General features: G+C 40.0%; 1 non-coding gene and 1 pseudogene across 1 annotated transcript; both read right to left on the reverse strand.

Moving 5' to 3' along the window:
* The window catches only part of LOC146899656 (uncharacterized), a 30,809-nt pseudogene extending 19,285 nt beyond the window's left edge, over nt 1-11,524 (reverse strand).
* Nucleotides 191-296, reverse strand: LOC146899657 (small nucleolar RNA R71). The gene has a single exon (XR_015024423.1). It is a non-coding gene; the product is annotated as a small nucleolar RNA R71 (small nucleolar RNA).
* Nucleotides 11,525-21,500: the final 9,976 nt, after the last annotated feature.

Consider the following 21,500-nt stretch of genomic DNA (forward strand, 5'->3'; position numbering starts at 1 on the left):
GAAACTTGCGAGTTTTGTGTGCAACCAGCCACCGTGACTGAAGCACAGAAGAAACTAAGGCTGTTCCCTTTCACTTTGACGGGAAGAGCAAAAGATTGGTTGCTAACAATTCCAAACGGGACTGTCCAAACATGGGAAGAGTTAGAGCTGAAGTTCTTGGAGAAGTATTTCCCTATGTCTAAATATTGGGAAAAGAAGATGGAGATCTCTAACTTCAAGCAAGGAGAAGGTGAATCATTGTATGATGCTTGGGAGCGATTCAATTTGCTTCTGAAGAGATGCCCTAATCATGAGTTCACCGAGAAACAATACCTCCAAATCTTCACTGAGGGGGTGACACCAAACACTAGAATGTTCTTAGATGCTTCCGCGGGAGGTAGTCTCAAAAGTAAAACTGATCATGAAGTTCAAGCTCTAATTGAAAACATGGCTGGCAATGAGTATCGTGATCAAGCTAAGAAGAAAGAAAGAGGAGTGTTTGGGGTAAGTGAGCAAACTGCTATCCTTGCTAACCAAGCAGCTATGAACAAACAAATAGAGGCTCTTACTAAGGAGTTTCAAGGTTCACTTTGGCTCATAAGCAACAACAAGTAGCTGCAATCAAGTGTGATTTATGTGGTGAAGAACATCCAAATGGTGAATGTGTTCCAGAAGGATCAAGTGAGGAGGCTAACTTCATGGGAGGCTATCAAAGGCAAAATCAATACTACAATTCAGGTATCAACAAGCATCCCAATCTAAGCTACTCAAATAACAACGCTTTGAACTCTCAGATGCTCACTCCTTCACAACAACAAAGAAAGCCATCAGCTCTTGAGGAAACTATGATGAATTTCATGAAGATGACTCAAGGTAACTTTGAGGAGATGAAGAAGAGTCAAGAAGCTGAAAGAAAGAACAATGAAGCCTCCAGGAAGATGCTAGAAACTCAACTTGGGCAATTAGCTAAGCAGTTGGCTGAACAAAACAAAGGCGGATTCTCAGGTAATACTAAAGATAACCCTAAGAATGAGTCTTGCAATGCTATTGAATTGAGGAGCAAAAAGGTTTTGACACCTTTAGTTCCAAAAGCTCCAAAGAAGGTTGATGAAGTAGTTGAGGTGGAGGAGAACGATGTAGTTGAAAAAGAAAATGATCATGGAGTAGTTGAAAATGAAAAGAAGAAAAAAATAGAGGGAGATAAAAGTGAGAAATTGATAGATGAAGACTCAATCTTGAGGAAGTCAAAGAGTCAAATCTTGAAAGATGGAGACAAGCCACAAATTATTCCATCATATGTGAAGCTTCCTTACCCTCATCTAGAGAAGAAGAAAAAGAAGGAGGAAGGACAATTCAAGAAGTTCATGCAACTTGTCTCACAACTTCAAGTGAATATTCCTTTCAGTGAGGCTCTTGATCAAATGCCTTTGTATGTCAAGTTCATGAAAGATTTGCTAACGGGAAGAAGAAAGCCTAAAGATGATGAAAATATTTCTCTTTCCGAGAATTGTAGCGCCATTCTTCAAAAGAAGCTACCACCTAAGCTGAAAGATCCTAGTGCTTTTACTATCCCTTGTTCCATTGGACCGGTAGACATTGGAAGAGCTTTATATGATCTAGGAGCAAGTATCAACTTGATGCCTCTTTCAATGATGAAGAAGCTCAAGTGTGGGGAGCCAAAACCAACGAGAATGACCATTACTTTAGCTGATCGGTCAATCTCTTATCCTGTTGGCATACTTGAAGATGTGCTAGTCAAAGTTAATGATCTTGTGTTTCCAGCAGACTTTGTGATCTTAGACATGGCTGAAGATGAAGATATGCCACTCATTTTAGGAAGACCTTTCCTTGCAACTGGTCGTTCTTTGATTGATGTTGAGATGGGAGAGCTAATGTTGAGGTTCCATAATGAGCAAGTGGTGTTCAATATCTTCGAAGCAATGAAACACCGAGAGGAAAACCCCAAGTGTTACCGGATTGATGTTGTTGAAGAAATAGTAGAAGACGACTCTCGTGAACCTCAACCACCACAACCTCTTGAAAGAGCAATTGTAAATTCTATAGAGAGTTGTGAGCATGATGAAGATCTTGAAGTAAGTGATTGTGTGAAGCAACTAGCAGCAAGCAAGCAAGAGTTGGGTCCGGTAAAAATAGAAGAATTAATGGGTAAGCACTCTATGGATGCTCCTATTTTGAGTGGAGAAGGAGAGAAAAATCCAGAATTAAAAGAACTCCCTTCTCACTTGAAATATGTTTTTCTCACTAAGGATGCCTCTAAACCAGTAATCATCAGCAATACCTTGACACCTTTGGAAGAAGAAAAATTAATGAGGGTGTTAAGAGACAATCAAGGAGCTTTGGGGTGGAACATTTCTGATTTGAAGGGTATTAGTCCAGCTTATTGCATGCATAAAATACACATGGAGGCTGAATACAAACCGGTGGTTCAACCTCAAAGGAGACTTAACCCAACAATGAAGGAAGTGGTAAAGAAAGAGGTGCTGAAGTTACTAGATGCAGGTATGATCTACCCTATCTCTGATAGCTCATGGGTAAGTCCGGTCCACGTGGTACCAAAGAAAGGTGGAATGACGGTGGTGGCTAATGAAAAAAATGAATTAATACCCACCCGTACTGTTACTGGTTGGAGGATGTGTATAGACTACCGGAGGTTGAACACCGCAACAAGGAAGGATCATTTCCCTTTACCATTCATGGACCAAATGATTGAGAGGTTGGCTGGCCAAGCCTTTTATTGCTTTTTGGATGGGTATTCGGGGTACAATCAGATTGCGGTAGCTCCAGAAGATCAAGAGAAGACAGCCTTCACTTGTCCATTTGGTATATTTGCTTATAGGAGGATGCCCTTTGGGCTGTGTAATGCGCCGGCGACCTTTCAAAGGTGTATGCTCTCCATCTTCTCTGACATGATAGAGAAGAATATTGAGGTATTTATGGACGACTTTTCTGTGTTTGGTAAGTCTTTTGATCAATGCTTATTTCACCTAGATGCTGTCCTTAAACGATGCACCGAAACTAACCTTGTTTTAAACTGGGAAAAATGTCACTTTATGGTGACCGAAGGTATAGTTTTGGGGCATAAAATAAGTGCGAAGGGCATAGAGGTGGACCAAGCTAAAATAGAGGTTATAGAGAAGCTCCCTCCACCTGTTAATGTTAAGGGAATAAGAAGTTTCTTGGGGCACGCTGGTTTCTATCGGCGTTTTATAAAAGATTTTTCAAAAATTTCCAAGCCCCTCTGTAACCTCTTGGTCAAAGAAACTGAATTTAATTCTGATGATGAATGTTTGAATGCTTTTTCTTTGATTAAAAAAAAGTTGGTAACTGCACCAATAATCATTGCACCCGATTGGGATGTACCATTTGAACTTATGTGTGATGCAAGTGATTATGCTGTTGGTGCAGTTCTAGGCCAACGCAAGAACAAGTTTTTCCATGCAATTTACTATGCAAGCAAGGTTTTAAATGAGAATCAAATTAACTATTCCACAACTGAAAAAGAGTTGCTTGCGGTAATTTTTGCATTGGAAAAGTTTCGTTCTTATCTAATAGGCTCCAAAGTCATTGTTTTTACAGATCATGCAGCTCTTAAATATCTCTTGACCAAAGGGGATTCAAAGCCTCGGCTGTTGAGGTGGATCCTTTTGCTACAAGAATTCGATCTTGAGATTCGTGACAAGAAAGGAGTAGAGAACGTAGTAGCTGATCATCTATCAAGGCTGGAAAATGATGAGGTGACAAACAAAGAGAAGGCCATCAAGGCCGAATTTCCTGATGAACAACTGTTTGCTATTGGAGAAAGGCCTTGGTTTGCTGACATTGCAAACTTTAAGGCCGGTAACATAGTTCCTGATGATATGACCTATCCTCAGAGAAAAAAATTCTTCAAGGATGCAAACCACTACTTGTGGGATGACCCGTATCTGTTTAAGATAGGAACTGACGGTTTGATAAGACGTTGTGTTGCAGGTAAGGAAGCTCATAGTATCATGTGGCACTGCCATAGCTCAGCTTATGGGGGCCACCATAGTGGAGAAAGAACCGCGGCAAAAATTTTGCAAAGTGGATTCTGGTGGCCCACCCTTTTCAAAGATTGCCACGACTTTGTTGCACATTGTGACAAATGCCAAAGGACAGGTAACATCTCTAAGAGGAATGAGATGCCCCTATCAGGAATCATCGAAGTTGAACCATTTGATTGTTGGGGCATCGACTTTATGGGACCTTTCCCTTCCTCTTACTCTTTTCTTCATATTCTTGTCTGTGTTGATTATGTCACTAAATGGGTTGAAGCGATACCTTGTGTTGCTAATGATGCTAAGACAGTTGTTAACTTCCTGCATAAAAACATTTTCACTAGGTTTGGAACACCTAGAGTCTTGATCAGTGATGGGGGGAAGCACTTTTGCAATAATTTTCTTGAAAATTTGCTCAAAAAGTATAACATAAGGCACAAAGTTGCAACTCCCTACCACCCACAAACAAGTGGTCAAGCAGAGGTTTCAAACCGTCAGCTGAAACAAATCTTAGAGAAAACAGTTGCGTCAAATAGGAAGTACTGGTCTAAAAAATTAGATGACGCACTATGGGCATATAGGACTGCCTTTAAGACTCACCTCGGGCTCTCACCCTATCAGTTAGTCTATGGAAAGGCATGTCATCTACCAGTTGAGCTAGAACATAAGGCATACTGGGCCATTAAGACCTTAAACTTTGATCAAGAAGCCGCTGGTAAGAAAAGACTCTTGAAACTTAATGAACTGGAGGAGATGAGGCTTAGAGCATATGAAAATGTGCTCATTTATAAAGCCAGGACTAAAAGGTATCATGACAAAAACTTAGTGTCTAGGGATATTAACTGTGGGCAATTAGTTTTGTTGTATAATTACAGGTTGAAACTGTTTCCTGGAAAGCTCAAGTCAAAGTGGTCCGGACCGTTCTTGGTGAAAAGTGTGTCACCTCATGGAGCTGTCGAGTTGATGACACCTGAAGGTGACCGAAGTTTCAAAGTAAATGGGCAAAGAGTTAAGCCATATCTGGGTGGCGACCTACCGAAGGCAAGGGTAGGACTTATTTTGAATGATCCTTAGGGGTCGTCATGAGTCAAGCTAGTGACGGTAAAGAAGCGCTTGGTGGGAGGCAACCCACATGTAGATTTCAGGTAGTATTTCTTATTTCTTTTTATTGCTTTCAAATATTCAAAAACACAAAAAGATTTTAGCTGAAACAGACAGAGGAAAGAAAATTTTTTGTTTTCCAATACTGTGCAAATCGTGACACGTTTTGGGCAAAACGTGACACGATTTGCCCTCCCTCTGAAGCTCCTCTCAGAAATTTTTCTAAGTTAAAAAAGGTGCCATTCGACATTTCCAAAAACGTGTCACGATGATGAAATCGTGACACGATTTTTGGCACCTAAAATTTTTTCTAAGTCTCAAACTGGTGCATTTCGACATTGAGAAATCGTGACACGTTGGCCAAAACGTGACACGATTTCTGGGCAAGAAAAATTTTCAAAAAGAGAAATCGTGACACGTTTAGCCCAAACGTGACACGATTTTAGCAGTTTCAAAAATTTAACCGTTACAAAACCAAATCGTGACACGTTTTTGGCCAAACGTGACACGATTTTCCCAGTCTATAAATATACCCAACACGATTTTCATTCCATTCACTTCCAAAAGTAGCTAAACTCTGCCAAAATTTTCCCAGAACCCTAACCTACGATTTTCTAACCCTTTTCTACCACAAATCTTCATCTTTTCATCTTCCAATCATCAAACCATCACCATTAACCTTCATCTTCACCCACAAACAAACCAAATCCAACATCTCAATCCTCTCCACTCCAACCCTAACCCTAATATCCATTTTTCTCCAAACCCTAACCCTAACCATGGTTGAGACCCGCAACAAAGGCAAGTCCCAAGCCACAGCCCAACCAGCCAAAAAGGCCAAAATCGCCCCCAAACGCAAACAACCTATCAAACCTAGCCCTAACACCGCACCCCCACCGTCCATCAACCACCGGTTTTATAATACTGATGCCCGTGACCGTTTCAAGGACATCCGAGGCTATAGGGTGATCCCGGAGAGAGGTTTTGATTTCACCAAACTCATCTCCAACCCCGAATTCCATCAAGTGATCACTGAGAGAGGGTGGGAGTCTCGTGAGTATGATATTTGAGCAGGCCAACAAAATGATTGGGATAGAATTCTATTCCAATGCTAGGTATATGGGGAGGAAGTATGTGTCCTATGTGAGGGGGAAGGAGATAGACTATAGCCCGGAGAGGATTAATCAGTTGCTGGAGATTGTGCCACCGGAGATTTGTGATGTGAAGAGGAGGATGGAGGAGTGCAAGAATTGGGATGATGAAAGGTGGGAGGAGTTGCTATTGCAGATTTGTGTTGAAGGTGCTAAGTGGCATGGAGGGTCACATATGCTGTTGAGGGCTGACTTCAAGCCCCATGCAAAGGCGTGGGCATCTTTTGTGGTGCAAACTATTGAGGGCACCTCTTGTACTTCAGAGATTCCGCTGCCCCGCTTGTTGACGCTGTCTGCTATTCTTGATGGTGCACCCATCAATGTTGGTGAGTTAATTGCCGACAATATCTATATGTTTGCTTCAGGTACCAAGAAGGCACTCCCTCATTTGAGCCTTATCAATTGGCTTTGTGAGGAGGAGGAGTGCGATTTGTTTGCTAATGATTTGAGTGCAGCAATGATGAAGCCCATCACCGACACTTACATGGATGGCTTTGTCAAGGATTATCATGACCGCATGCAGACTATCATGGGTGCCGAGGCAGCAGCAGCAGGACAGCCACAGCCGCCACCACCACAACAACCACAGCCACCACCTCAGAGTCAGACTTTTGCTGGAGAGGGGAGCAGTCAGCAGGGTACCTATGCACCCATTCATCCGATGATGCTGGACTACATGTTCGGCCATGCCAACTGGATGAATGAGGTGTCAGATCAGGAGTATTGGAACCGTCCGAGATTTGGTCAGGAGTTCACTGAGGCGGTCTGCCTCAACAGGAGGAAGATGACTGGGTCTTTCGAGCGCTTTGATGGGTCCGAGGAGGCTATGGACCACTACTTTGATGTCACCAGAGGTCGAGCTCAGGATAGAGAGCAGGAGATCCGAGCTGACTTTGCTGCTGGTGGAGCTCAGTCTAGGCAGCACTTTGGGGAGGATACCTATGCAGAGGAGGACCCCAATACTTGGATTCCAGAGGACCAGATGCATGATTGAGTGGGCTACTGATGGCCCATTATTTTGTATTTTTCTGTTTTTGTTTCAGCACTTTGGTTATGTAACTTTAATTTTATGTTCGAACAATTTTAATTGCTTTTAATTAAGTTTAACTCGGTTTTACTCCCCGTTTATGTAATTATTCCTGCACTTGTTTATTATTGATGAATTTGTTTGTTTAGTTGACTTTTTACAGTTTGATAACAAATAGTTGTTCAAGTGGTATTCCAAAAGTTCAAAAGGAGGAGTGACTTGGTTTTCAAAGGCGAAGTGTACGGCGTTGCTAGGTAGTCACATACTCCCAGAAATCTCAGCCATAAGGTTCATTGCCATATTTTGTTTTTCAATTTACTTATATTTAGCTTAGTTTTCCATGCAACTACATTTCTAGAACTTGCATTGTTTCTCTATTATTGATTGGTCTTTGTTAATTACACACTGAGGCAAAAGTGCTTGGTCCTGTGAGCCTTTTGAAGCCTACCCTGATTATAATTGTTAAACTTTATCCTTTTCTTAGCCACTTTGAGCCGGTAGGATTAGAACTTTTTTGTTCGGTGACAAACTACATTACAAACTTAGAGACTTTTAGGACTTGTCCCTTATTGTTTTTCTGAGTTAGGCATTGTAGAATGTTGCTAAAGATTAAGTTTGGGGTTGCTATTGGAATTTGCAACCAATTAAGTTTGGGGTGGGGGTACTAGAGAATAAGAGAACAAAAAGAAAAAGAATTGTCATGCAAAATGCAAAAATACATTCAAAAATTGGTGTATGAAAAAAAAAATGAAATGAATGATGAAAAAGGGACCAAACTTTGAAACATACGAGTAACTTCAAACTCGATTGTCCCTAAAAGTTATAAATATTCTCTAGTACCTTTGCAACTGTGGTTCTATTAGCTGAATGAATGTGTTGGATTGAATTTTGTGCTTTAACTTTCGTAGGAATGCCTAACTCAAATTTTGTGTAGCCTACTTATCCAAACGTATCCCACCTTTCACCTAAGCCCCGTTATAACCCTAAAGACCTCAAAAGTGTGTAATGATATTGACTTTGATTGATGTTGAGAAACTTTTCAAGCGTATGGTAATATGTAGACCTGCATGTCGACTGGTAGAACCCTATTTCAAATATTTGCGTGGAGTTGTGAATTGGTGGATGCATACAAGTCAGACTAGCTCATCTTTAGCTAGTAAGGTGTTGAACTTTTGGGTACTACTGCTTGAATAGGTAATTGTTATTTCACTGTCAATTGTCAGCTTTGCAAGTAAATTCCTTGAGGACAAGGAATGGTTTAAGTTTGGGGTTGTGATGACATCTTGTCATTACGTAATTTTATATGTATTTTAGCACAAAAATGGAGTTCACAAGGAGACTTATGCAGCAAAAGAGCAGAAAAACTGAAGAAAATACAAAGAAAGAAAACGTGTCACGATTTATCAGAAACGTGACACGATTTAAGAAGCTTCAGAAAGGTTTGGTTCGACATTATGAAAACGTGTCACGATTGGTAAAACGTGACACGATTTGGTGAAACCCTAATTCAGTTTCTTGCTCCAGAAGGTAAAAACGTGTCACGATTCACTTAAAACGTGACACGATTTGGGCGATTTTCTGTGCCTATTTATGCTGAAGTCTATTCCAAAAACAAGGGTTACGAATTCTAGAGAGCCAAGTGCGATTTTGCAACTGCAAGGAAGACCAGGAGGACGATTTCTTCATCTTCCAACCACTTTGTGTATGTTTTATTACCTCTAATGATTATGTTATTTGTAAACACTATTATGAGTAGCTAAATCCATTAGAGGTTAGGTCTGAGATGATTCGTTGTAACCCTAATTGAGATATTATGTTGTGAAACTCTATTTATTGTGAATGATATTCTAGTCTTTATTCAATTCAATTGTTCTTAATGCTTTTTATATCCTGATCAAATATAAATATGATTTTGTGAGAATGAATGACTACTGACCATAGCTTTCTACTTAGACCTATTGAATTGTTCTAATAAACATGGTTAGTCTAGGAATGGATAATCGTTTATTAGTGATATTAGGTTAACGTGCTTTAAACCTTCAAAGATTATTAGACCACCTAAGGGATTAAGGGCTGTAGTTTAAGAAGAGGGTCCTAACTCAAGGGATTGATTAGGACTATTTTGTTAACTATCGTGGGATTAGAGGATCATTCATACGAATAGGTGCAACATAACAATTAGGGGAACATAGATGATTCGAAAGACCTAAACTCATCTCTCTCTTATTCTTGAAAACCAATTTATTTGTAGCAGTTACTTTTATGCAATCAAACCAATCTACTGCCTAGTGGCAAATCAAAATAACCTTTATACATCCTAAAATACAACGTAGTTGAATTATTGAGATTAAAAACAGTCCTCGTGGGATCGATATTTTTACTACTTCGATAGTATTTGGTGCACTTGCCAGAGATCTATCAATTACCATTATTTCCAAGAAAAAGGCACTAAAAGTAAAAAAAAACAAAGAGTCGCGGAAAAGACGACAACTTTTATTGATAACGGCAATGCCGAAACAAACATGCCCTTACAATGATATCACTTTCGCCTTGGGCAGAGCGAAAGGATTGTTATTTTGAAAACAAAAGAGCATGAGCAACAAGACACATTACATGGAAGCATGCATGACTAAAGGAACATTAATGGCCTCCCAGTTCCTCATGGTGCCTCCCGGTACAACAAACGTAGGCACGTAACTACTTTCAGCAGCATCTTCAGCAATAGCATTGATGAACCCAGCACTATAGAAGGTCCCGGTTGAAATGCCTGAGGTCGGGGAAAACCCAAGGCCCTCTTTACGCTTGTTTTCCAAAACCTGTATCACTTTGCCCCAGCCAGCAGCTTGCCCTTCTTGAACAGCTTTCTGGGCGTCTTTCAATGAAGCCATACTAGCACTAGCTCTCCGGGGTTTTGCACCTTCAACAGTCAAGCCTTGAAATAACGTCCCTTCAGCGGACCCTGCTTCAACACAAGAGAAAGATGACACTTGGCTAACCATATATGCTTCTTCACCATGTACAGTGACAAGCTTACCATTCCTCACAAACTTGAGCTTCTGGTGCAGAGTAGAAGTTACTGCCCCAGCGTCGTGAATCCATGGTCTCCCAAGGAGACAACTGTAAGAAGCATTGATGTCCATGACCTGGAAAGTGATCTAGAATGTCTCAGGACCAATGGTAATTGGCAAGTCTACTTCCCCAAGAACATCCTTGCGAGATCCGTCGAAAGCCTTAACCAAATAACTACTTCCTCTTAGAGAGAGTGCATGATGACTCAACTGTCTCAGTGTAGACTCAGGCATTACATTTAATGATGATCCAGTGTCCACCAGCACATTGGATATCATGTAAGACTTACAGTGTACTGAGATATGCAAAGCTAAGTTGTGGTGTTTCCCTGCTTCGGAGAGCTCATCATCACCAAACCCCAAGTTATTGCAAGCAGTAATGTTACCCACTATTCCGTTGAACTGATCCACGGAGACTTCATGATCAACATAGGCCTGTTCCAGTACCTTCATTAACACTTTCCTGTGAGCTTCTGAGCTCAGGAGCAGAGACAAGATGGATATTTTTGACGGAGTTTGCAGCAGTTGGTCAACAATCCTATAATCGCTCTTTTTAATAAGCCTTAGAATTTCATCCAGATTAGACTCCTCAATAGATTGGCCTGATGGGCCGGCGTTCTTGTCAACAGGAGGAGCAACTGGTGGAGTTATTGTAGCAACAGGTGTAACCACCTTCTTTTGGAATAAGGGTGGACGAACTTTTCCGCTTCTCAGAGCTGTAATTTCTCCAGCGACGTTATCAACCGTGGCTGGGGATACCAGAGGCACTTCCACCCCATTCTCGATCATAGTTGCATCATACTTGTAAGGGATTTCCTTAGTAGAGGCGTAAGATATTGGGCCAGGTAACCTGATCACTAAGGGTTCAACATTCCTTGTCTGAGATACACTTTCAGCCGGAGAATCATGAAAAACTGGCACAATCACGCAAACATCACTGGCAATCAAGTGCTTGTCATCCATTAAGCTTTGTATATCACCTTGCACCACACAATAACCCATAGGATTTTGAAGACATTTTGAACAAGAGGCATGATCGTGATTGAACAAAGAAGCTTGGCAAAGTTTGACATGTAGTGGCACCAAAGGAGTGGCAACATTACGGACATCTAAAGCGGGAGCCTCTCTAGGAAGACGAACTCCTTCGAAAGCCTCGATCATATTAACGACAGCATGGTTTGGAAGTGGATTGTCGAGAACATGAGGAACACTATTTTCAAAAGTCAACCGTCCTCTGTCTATTAGGTCTTTTACAACATATTTCAGAGCGTAGCAACCCTCAACATCGTGGCCTTGAGCACCTTGATGGAATTCACATGTGAGATCCTGTCGGTACCTGGGAGGCAATGGCGTAGGCGGAGGTTTGCCCGGCCTAGTGACACAATGTCCCTTAGTGAGTAGAGTTGGGAGTAGATCAGCACACCGCATTGGTATTGGTGGAAAATAAGTCTTGGGTCGAGGACCCTGTTGTTGCTGTTGTTGCTGTTGAGCAGGAGGCTGTTGTTGTACTTGTTGAGCAATGGCATTAACGGGCACTGGTGGTTGACCCGGTGGCAGAGGATATTGCTGGTAGAATGGCGGGAAGAAAGGATGTTGAGAGTACTGCATGTATTGGTAGGGCACGGGTAACTGAGCAGCAGCTGTAGACTGGTTACCAGATACCATCCCTACTTCGGATTCTTTCTTCTTATGGTGGCCATTACCATACTTCTTAGGTGCGGTAGCTGAAGATTCCCCCTTTTCAAGAACAATGATACCTTCTCTGACAGCTCCTCTAGACGAGTTCCCATAGTAACCATATTGGAAAAATTATTTGGAGCAGAGACTATCATTCTTTCAACATATTCCTTCTTCAGAGTTTTCAGGAATGTCTGTGTTAGCTCTTCCACATCAAGGCGAGGAGAAACACGGGCGGCTGCCCCTCTCCATCTATGAGCATATTCACGGAAGGTTTCATCTGACTTCTGAGACAAAGACTTAAGAGAATCCCTATTCGGCTTCAAGGGGGTGTTAAACTCATAATGATTTTCAAAAGCAGCAGCGAGTTCCTCAAAAGTGTGGATATTGTCTTTGCTCAAACCAGTGTACCAGTCTGCCGCATCTTCCATCAAGCTATCTTGGAAGCAGTGGATCATCAGCGCATCATTATCTGCGTAGTTGGCCATCTTTCGGACGTACCGAATGACATGGCTATGTGGACAAGAAGTTCCATTGTATTTGTGAAAATCTGGCACCTTGAACTTCTTAGGGATCTCAAATCGGGATACCAGGCATAGATCACGAGCCTTAGCAAAAACACTGTTCCCACGGCTAGTTTTGACCTCACGGAGTTCTCCAGCTAACTCCCTTAACTGTTTCCTCATAGCCTCCATTATAGGGCCTTGTCCACGCGGAGTGTCAACATCGATTACCTGTTGCACGATGTGTACAATAGGATCGGTAACAACAGTAGTTATTTGAGGCATAGAGGTAGATGTAGGAGTAAAAGTGGTCACAGGAATCTGTCCATGATTGCCAATACCAGAAATACCAGTCGCAGTATTAGGAGCATAGAAGGTTGAGAGTCCATAAGGGCGTCCATTGGGCATAACAAACCGAGCATCAGACATCACAGTAGATAGTGGGATAGATGGAATCACTTCAGTAGAAGCTGGGACAGATGTGGCTGGTTGCTCTTCTGCAGCCATCATGGTAGACATAGCGTCATGAGCCTTAGCCAAGTCTTCTTTCATAGCAGCCAATTCGGCACGGAGCTGAGCATTTTCTTCTTCAAAGTTAGCCATGTTTCTTCTCTTGTACAATCTTGTTTGATGAACTCTATCTGGTTGCTAAACCTTACGAGCACGAGCCACTTTTCAGACTGCGGCAGAAGAACCGGGAGGCAATGAGCACGAGAGAAGTCTTTTGTGACCAATGAATGCATATGATGCATGAGATGTGTTAATGCATATGCAAAAAGACTCTTTTTGTGTTATCGAAGGGTTTTAGACAAATTAGAAACTTGTAAACATTACTAAATAATTGAAACATCAAAACCAGACAAAATAATCAAGCATCACAGAGTCTTACAAGATAATTCCCTTGGAAATACTAAGTCAAGGGATAGACTTTGAAATGTAAAACAACATAAACAACTGGAAATAACAACAGGAAAAAGAAATCCTCAAGCATAGGAAGTGGAAGCATCATCCTCAGACTCAGACTCATAGCTGCAGTATCGGGCATAGAAGTTACGGGCACCCCTAGCCCTCTTGGAGTCTCTCACAAGCAACTTATCCTTTTCTTCAATTTCCTTCCTAGCTTTAGCCAACTCTTTCTTCAGTGTCATCACCTCATGAGTCTTCTATTCATCTTTTCCATCCAAAGTCATGATCAAGTTCTCAGCCTCATAGTATCTAGCCTTCCACTGATGCTTCTCTCGGCTCTCCATAGCTAGGTGCTCCTGATACATCTCCTGCGTAGGCGGAAGTAGAGGCAAATGTATGGTTGGAATAGATGCAGACACATATCTCATGGCGGGGTAAGGCATACCAATCTTCTCAGCTTGGTTTATCACCCACTGTGTATAGGCTTCATGAGCAACACCGGACCTTACACCCATATGCTTCACCTCTTTCTTCCGGAGTTTAGACCAAGCTTCTATGAAATCTTCTCTTATTCCAGTGGGTGCATTGGAGTAGTGAAATAAGTAAGGAGATGTAGCAAGATGGATGGGCTTTTCTTTCATCGGGAAACCAAATTGTCGCAAGGCGAGCTCCGGGTTATAGTTGATTCCACCCCGGGTACCAAGAAGAGGTACATTAAGAAACTTTCCACCACCGAAGATGATTTCCTTGACTCTAGCAGCGGGAGTGAGCCAAACCACTTTATTAGGGGTGAGAGCCATGATCCTCTGTGAAATAGTCCAATTCTCTGGATTATCATGGAAAGATTTCGGGAGGTGCGAAATAAACCACCTATAGAGGAGAGGTACACAACAAAGAATGTATCCACGACCCTTGCCGGATCGATCGTGAATAGCATGGTATGTGTCAGCTATCAAGGTAGGAACCGGATTCTTGGAGTGGAAGATCACAATAGCATTCATATCCACGAAGTCATCAAGATTTGGAAAGAGGATAAGCCCATAGATGAGTAGTGCAAGAATAGCCTCGAGAGTGTCCTGACAAGTGGTCTTGAGGTTGGCTTTTTCAAGTAGATACTTCGAAGTGAACCCTCGGATGTGAGCCTTAGTGACAAGATTCTTGGGGACATCGGTGGTCTTGAGATAGAGATTTTTAGCAATAACCAATGGAGTAGGAGTATTCTCAAGTCCCGCGAAGGGTACCCCCTTAGCAATAGATAAATCCATCAAGCAAGAATAAGCCTCGAGTGTGGGCACCAACTGAAAGTCGGGAAAAGTGAAGCACCGATAGTCCCGATCATAGAATTGCACTAGAGTGTGCACAAGCTTCTCATCCACATTAGTCTGGAGAAGAGTAAGTAAAGCCCCGTAACGATGTCGGAAACCAGTCGGATAAAATGTTTACAAATTCCTTGAACTTGTAGGACTTAGTCTTCCCCATTCCTACAATGTTTACAAATTCAATTTGTCTAAGCACTTCGATAAAATGCATGGAAAAAGTTTATGCATGTATGCATGTATGCATGTATGCATGATCATGTTCAAGTATGGAGAAAACATGGTGGGTTGAGATTCAAAGTCAATGAGTCATGGGTGGACACGGTGCCCGGTGAATCTAAGGATTTGGATAGTAGTAACCGGGTTCTAAAAAGGTTCCCAAGTTGCAACCTCTCTGACATATATCATGGTGCCACGAGACAAACACTCGCTCCATGATTATCCGTAAGAAAGTCTAACTTGAGTGTAGTATCGCGTGACGACTAAAATTTGAGACAACACTCGGTTTAGCCTCCGCACTACATCCTAGAACAATTAGAAGTAAAGTGCCTAAACGCGACAACACGCGCCGACAACATCACCCCCAAAATGCCTCAGCTATGTTGGATTGATCGCATAATCCAATACACGAGGCAACCCTCGGAATGAATTGTCGATTATATCCCTCCTAAATCCTAAGTTCACTCAGCCCAGGTGTAGGACTTTTGATATTCTCACCCCACACGTTTGCAAGAAATTTAAACATTTATTCACATAAGAAAGCAAAGAGAAGCAAGTAAAAATGAAAGCGCAAGCGTGGAAATAAAGACTAGGCGTAACTCTCGAATGTCCCTAGTGAAGTCGCCAGCTGTTTTATCTTGGTTTTTGGGTGTCAAACATTGATTACGTTTGAACCTTTTTAACCTTTGATATCTCATTTTTTCTTGGGAAGGGAAAAAATAAGCAAAACCCTTGAGAATCGAGGTCCGGGAGTTGTTTTCGCTACGGGAAGGTGTTAGGCACCCATAACGACTATAGTATCCTATAGGAACCATCTTTACTTTCTACGCGCGCGCTTTATTTTTAAATGCTATTTGGAAAATGATATTTACACCTAAGAGTTTACTAAGTCAAGAATTGGAGGGAGAAGAAAGTGTTTGAATTTTCATTTTATTTGAATTGAAGGAATATTGGTTCCTTGCCTACGTACCCTTTTAAGGGATCAAATCCACCGTAGTTCTCTTCCAAAGATGTTTTTGTTTTCGTTGGTTGATTTTAAGTTTGAAAAATGGAATTTTGAAGAATGAGAGAGAGAGGCCTCAAGGGCATGAGATTGTGAAAAGAGTGAGGTGGAATTAGTTATTTTGCAAAAGAAGTCTAAGTATGATTAAGATTCATTAAAGATTTTGTTTAAGAAAATAAAGAGAAAATCAATGGGATTTTGATCCCAAAGTTTATTTAGAAAACGATTTGAGTGATGTTGTTCATATTTCTTTGGAAAGAGGATTTTTCTAAGTATCGCGATTCCTAAGCATACATCTAAACATGCATTCCCTAAGCATACATCTAAAGTAACCATGTGATGTGTGTGCATGTGTCGGTGCTTGTGTCGGTGTACATCTTTAGAGTCCATTGTCCTTTACATCATTGGCCTAAATACATGCTATGGTCTTGCAAGAATTTAAATTGCATAAAAGAAATTACAAGATTCCTAGATTATACATGCTAAGCCTTGATATGGAGATTAAAGTGCAAGAAATAAAACTAAAACTAAGGGGTGGAAGATGTTTATGGAATGCATGAAAGCATGAAATGAGAGGGTTAGTAGCATAATGCATAATAGAGTAGAAATTATAAGCAAGAAGAAACACTAAAAAGCTTTGACAAAAGGGAAAAACTTAACATAAAAGTAGCAAAAATATGCCCAAAATTTGTCATAACACTTAAACAAGCATGTGACCTATAATCCCCATATCATGACAATCTTCAAAGGTTTTTTATTTCAGCCATGACATGAGAATCACAAAGAAGTATCAAGCCAAGAGTTATGACATATTCATAGACATATTCTTACCCTTTATTTCCACAAGCAAAATATTTTCATGACTTGTAGGACAAGAAGCTAACAACATTCATCACAAACAGTACCAAATACCCTAAATTAAGGGCAAACACATCACAAAGTTTATTCATCAAGCAATCAATCATTATGGGACAAAGTATTGGAATCAAATCATGCAAAAACTTCACAAACATTGGCAAAAGACACCAAATCAACACAAGGAAAATCACCTATGTTCTTACCCACTCTTGACCATGTAAAATCATCACAAAATGTCACACATACATCAAGAAACACATGGGAATTATTTTTTGGCAATTTTCACAAAGTTTTTTAATGAAAAAAGAACATATTGAACTAACAAAGGACAAAAATATTTTCACCTATTTCTCAAGTCAACATTGACATATAAAAAACATCAAAAACAACTAGAAACATCAAGAAATACACTGGTAATTTTTTGGATTTTTTTTGCATGAAAATTAAAAACATAAGGGTTCAGATAGCAAATATATGGGTGTATATAGCAAAAAACACAGGAAAAACGAAGGAAAAAACCCAGGCCCAAAGGAAAATGGATCCTGGATCATCCAAACGCACCAGGGACGTTGGATTGATCCAGTTCCTAAAACCCTAGATCAGACGGTGCAAACACATGGTCCAGGAGTGAACCAGACTGGTTCAGGTGAACCGGTCTGGTTCATGCTCCTTTAAAAGCTCAAGAGGTTGGTCCAAGGCCATTTCCCACTTCTCTTTCTCTCTCTTTTCTCATCCTAGTGAGAGAAGCTCTCACTTCTCTCTTCCTTTCCGTCGTCTTCTCCGACGAACACAAACGGAAGAGGTGCGGTGGCTCGCCGGTGGCGCCGCCGCACAAGAACACCTTTTCTGAAAATCTTTACACCGTTGTGTTCGTCTTTGCTTCCTTTTCATGATTCTGAAACTTATTTTTCGAAATGAGGCCTAGATGTGAACAGATCTACGCTTGAATCTTACGGTTTTTAGGTTTTCAAAACTTTTCGTAACTTCTTGAAATGAAACCCTAATCTACACTATTTTCTTCACTGATTATGATTATGAGTCTGGATTTACAAAATAAACGGTGAATCTTTGAAGATTTACATTTTTAGGGTTTCGTTTCAAACTTTTTCGAATCTTTTCAAAGTTCTTCTTCGATTCACCGTTTATTTGTGTTTGTGGATCTTCGTTGAGCTTTTGCGATGAAAAACGAAGGAGTTTTGAGGAATACCTGGTTTTAATTCGGAGATTCGAACAAAAGATCCTTGCGAATGCTTCTGGTAAGTTCTTGAACTGAAAATAAATCATTTATTCTCTTCTTCTTCTTCACTGATGTGATTCTGCTTCGATCTCTCTTCTTCTCACCTCTCTGAACTGTGATCGCACAATTCTTTTGAATTTGTGCTTGGATTGCAGTTCCTCCAGTTCAATGATGAAGATTCGAACTCGAATCTCTGAGAACTGCAACGAATTTGCTTCAATTCGATCCAATTCCTTATTCTGGAAATTTAGGGTTTGATGAATTGGGGATGAATTTCTGGGTTTCTTTTGTTTTTGATCGTAACTGCCAAGAGAGAGCATGTGTGATTCTGTTTCTGTGATTGTAATGAGTTGGCATTCAATTCATGGTGATTGTGATGATTGGATCCTTTTATAGCTTGACATGTGTATTTGATAGCCAATAGGTGCTTGCCACGTTGAATTGGACACTGGACTTGACTTTGGGACCAATCTGCAAATTATGAAAACCTAAAGGACTAATCTGCAAATCAAAAGGACTAATCTGCAATTTAAGTGAAAGGACTTAAAAAAAATGAAAACTTGCGAAATTTTGAGGACTGAAATGAAAAGGGACTATTCTGTAATTTTTAGAAAAAGGACTAAAAAAACAAATTTTAAACAATAAGGACCTAAATGCAATTTTCAAAACTTCGAAGGACTAATATGCAAAAAGGACTAAAAAGTAAAATTAAAAATGAATTAAAATTGGTAATTGAAAAAAAAAAACTTAAAGTGAAACAAAAATAAAAAACACAAAAAGGACTAACATGAACCAACTACTTAAACGAGGTACTTCAAAGTAACCTCTCTCTGTCGAAATTTTGTGTGAAATGACTAAAATGCCCCTAGGGACTAAAATGACTCAGAATGACTCAAATGCAATTTTAAAATGGTTTTTAACAGGGAATTAAAACAAGAGTTTATACAAACTAAATGAAAAGACTCAGAGACAAGTTTTAGGGATTTAAACAGCGTTTTAACACAGGAAATGACTAAAATGCCCCTTGGGGCTAAACTGACTCAAAATGACTTCAACTGTGATTTTTGAAATGGATTTTAGCATGGGATTGAAACAAGGACTTATTCAGACCAATTGGAAAGACTCAAACAATTTTCAAGGACTAAAATGAATTTGAATGCAGGAAAAGACTAAAATACCCTTCTTCATGAATTTTGCAAACAATATTGAAATAAAATGCAGAGAAATATGCAATTGATCAGAGACAAATTCAAATGACTTGAAATGCAAGAAAAATGTTTTTGGATGACTTGAAATGCAAGAAAACATAGACAAATACAAAGTTGAAAAGATTTTTAAAGCTAAATTGAGAGATAAAGCAGGGTAAAATGTCAGTGTAAACAATAACAAGTTGGCAATTCTTCAAGAGTAATAGACATATATTCAAGATAGAAGAAATATTTTGAATAAGTATTTTTAGTTCCAAAATTAGGGTATAACAGGCCTTAGATGAAGAATGAACTGTTATTGATAGAAAGAAACACACTGCTGCTTAGAAGAAGTTGTACAATAAACATCACAAGATTAGAGGCATTCTTGTGGCTTCTTTGCCTCACAAGGAGTATCTGAAGATGAGTGACAAATCTACTGCTAAAGCAATGTTTGCTTCCTTGTGTGCAAACTATGAAGGTAACAAGAAAGTCAGAGAAGCAAAAACTATTATGCTTGTTCATCAGTATGATTTGTTCAAGATAAAAGATGATGGAAGCATTGAGACTATGTACTTAAGGTTTCAGACTCTAGTACCTGGACTTCAGATACTGAAGAAAAGTTATGTAGCTTCTGATCATGTGAACAAGATTCTAAGAAGCCTACCTGCTAGATGGAGACCTAAAGTTACTGCTATTGAGCAAGCTAAGGATTTAAACACTCTAAGTGTTGAAGATCTCATAAGCTCTCTCAAGTGTCATGAGATTGGTATTAATGAACATGAATCTTCTAAGAATCCAAAGCCTATTGCACTAAAGTCTAATGGAAAGTCTTCACAGGCTCTCAAAGCAAATGAGTCTGAAGACGAGTCTCCTGCTGGAGATTCAGAAGAAGATCCTGCTGTTGTTGAGAAAATGGATATGCTTTCCAACAAACTTCAGTATTTGGCTAGGAAGAATAAGAAGTTTTTGATCAGAAGCAGTGGTTACAAAGGCTCAAGGAAAGAATATCAAAAAGGTTGCTTCAACTGTAAGAAGCGTGGACATTTCATTGCTGATTGTCCTGATCTTCAGAAAGAGATATCAAAGGATAAATCCAAGAAACCAACTTTCAAATCCAACAAGTACAGAAGACATATCAAGCAGAGTCTGATGGCCACCTGGGAAGATTTGGATAGTGAATCAGGGTCTGATAAGGATGATGCTGAGGATGAAGCAAATGTGGTTGTGGGATTAGTGGCTACAGTGGCTTCAGATGTTGAACCTAAAACAGACTCTGAAGATGAAAATGAGATTTATTCTAAAATTCCCAGAGAACAACTTATTGAATCACTTAAAGAGCTCCTCACACACTTTGAAAATAGAACCAATGAATTGAAAGATTTAAAAGATAAATATGTTGATTTAATGAAACAACAAAAAAAGACTCTATTGGATCTGAAAGAATCTGAGGAAGGACTTAGAGGCTTTGACTTCATTTGTAAAACTTATGAAGACAAACTAAAGTACCTTTGTCAACAAGAAAAGTGTGAAGGGAAACCGTTAAGTAAACAAGAGATTGCTCTTGAAGATTTCATTATATCAGGTATTAACAAAAGCAAAGTAGTTTCTATGATTTATAGCATATATAATAACAATGGTAAAGGGATTGGATTTTCATAAGGGAAACCTAATGGAATCAATCTTAAATCATGTTGTGAATGCATTAAGGAGGGTTTGAAAAATTATTTTGTGCCTGAAGTAGTTGAGTCTGAAGTTGTAATCCAATCAGAACCTGAAGCTTCTAGCTCTAAGACTGTGAATGTTTCAAAGTCAAAGAACTCTAAGCCTAAGGTTATGATAAACTTTGAATCTAAGACTCCAAGGATTCAGATTCTGAAGAGACCAGAACCTAAATCTCAGGTTCTGAAGAACTCGGAGTCTGATGTCTTAAAGCCTGAGCTTCAAAGGAGGAAAACAATTGTTGCTTCATGAGATTCAAAACCAAAAGGTGCTAAACCCAAAGTATTGAATGAACAGAAGCCACTTGACTTCAAGCACAAGGCACAAAAAAAGAAGAGTAAAACTTTCAGTACTAACCCTAAAGGACCCATAAAGATATGGGTACCTAAGTCTGAAATTTTTGATGCTGCATATATGCCTAAGAGTAATGGAAGATCACAAGTCATGGTACCTGGACAGTGGCTGCTCACGACACATGACAAGAGAAAGGTCTATGTTCCTAACCCTAA

Source organism: Medicago sativa, chromosome 8 (genome assembly GCF_051527215.1).
Source record: "Medicago sativa cultivar Bolivia chromosome 8, Bolivia_mono, whole genome shotgun sequence".
Taxonomy (NCBI): domain Eukaryota; kingdom Viridiplantae; phylum Streptophyta; class Magnoliopsida; order Fabales; family Fabaceae; genus Medicago; species Medicago sativa.